Source organism: Neoarius graeffei, chromosome 14, assembly GCF_027579695.1.
Source record: "Neoarius graeffei isolate fNeoGra1 chromosome 14, fNeoGra1.pri, whole genome shotgun sequence".
Lineage (NCBI taxonomy): Eukaryota > Metazoa > Chordata > Actinopteri > Siluriformes > Ariidae > Neoarius > Neoarius graeffei.
Genome location: NC_083582.1, coordinates 4,220,014 through 4,221,640, shown reverse-complemented (window position 1 = coordinate 4,221,640; position 1,627 = coordinate 4,220,014). Strand labels below are relative to the sequence as shown.

Below are 1,627 nucleotides of genomic sequence, written 5' to 3'. Positions count from 1 at the left end.
AGAACTCACACACAACTTTGTGATTGCTTTCTTTTCCACATTTTCTTACTTTCAGTAATATGAGGATGTTGTTTAGATCATCTTATTAAAACCAATATTATTTTTTTTTTACTTTTCCTGCTTTTTTTCTTAATGGTGAGTCAAAAATGATCATAATGTACTTGTGATGGAAAAACTGATCAACCTATTAATTGTTTTACTCGAACTAAAGACCATAATAAAGAACTTGCAAAGAAAGAAAAGTGTATTTGTTAAATGTGTGTATTTAGACGGCATTGTGCTCCACAGACAATCTGTAGATATGCTATGACTTGAGTTTAAAAAGGTTTCAAAAGGCAGCAGCTAGACATCATTTTAAATGTGTTATTAATTTAAAAAGATGACAGATTTAGTGTCATTAATGTGTGAGTATACTGTAATGATATAATTCTTAACAGCTTGCTCAGCAGATTTATAAACTGGGTTAGTAATATCACTTCACATGTAATAATACTGACAGTAAGAGCTCGGTTTTCATTTGACTTCAGCAAACTGTTAAAATTGCACAAGTGTTTCTGCTCCACTGTCCAGTGTGCTGCAGTACCACTCCTGACCACTAGAGGTCACAATCTCCTGATTTTCGAGACAAACTTATCACGTAGACTTTAATTTCCTGTGCCAATATTTACTTCCTGATTAGTGTGGAATGTGAAAAAGCTAAAAAAAAAAAAAGCAGGTTTTAATGTTTTGGAAATATTTAAAACACTGTTAAAAGTGCAGCTTGAATATCTGCAATGTTGAATTTTTTTTGAAATGATAGTGAGATTCAACTCCAGTTTTTGACTGCCAGTGAAGTTGAACATCATTCATCCCATTAAGGATGAATCTGGTGATACCAGATGAGTTGACAAACATAGAGTCGTCTCTATGAGGTGTGAGCATTTATCAGTGTGTGTGTTTTAAGTGGTTTTAAAAATCCCACATTACAGGAAGCCAAACAGAGCTTTAACAGTATTTTAGAACGAGATCGTCAGTGACGGCGTAGCTCACTCCGGTCCCGTCTAGTCCAGAAGGAACAATCTAAAGTGGGCCACCTTGCGCAATAAATGTTGCAAGCTGTATATACTATAAACAAGCTATATATAGAAGTGATATCCACCCTAGGAATACCGACCTATTTATCAGAAAGAATCCAGAATGGCGAGGAATTGACCAAGGAGAAGCGGTTTTTGTTGAACTGCTCATTAAGGCTTAATTTGTCCATAACTTCATTAATAATTGTAATTAAGCAAATCTGGGTAGAAGTTATATGTACCCGAGGTACTCCTACATTCCTGCCAGAAAGAATCAAAATCAGGGAAGAATTGAGGGAGAAGAAGCGATTTTCGTGAAATATGGATGCCGCCGGATGGACAACGGACAACACATGATGACATAAGTTCATCACCTGTCAGCTGGATGAGCTAATAATTCCAAAATGCTAAAGTCACATGCTACAGAGTAATTTATATCAGAAAACTGTCAAAATGCTGTTTTTATATGTTTCAACAGTTCGAATTTACAAAGAGTAACATTGTAGAAGGGTATAAATTAGTAAAGGCATGTGGTGTGGTAATGGAGCTTACAGCAGGTTATGGTCACTGATCTG

The 1,627-nt window shown here is 35.5% G+C and overlaps 1 protein-coding gene across 1 annotated transcript in view; it reads right to left on the bottom strand.

Moving 5' to 3' along the window:
* LOC132897904 (carbohydrate sulfotransferase 3-like) overlaps positions 1–1,627 on the bottom strand; it is a 166,384-nt gene that overhangs the window by 147,856 nt on the left and 16,901 nt on the right. The window lies entirely within an intron of this gene.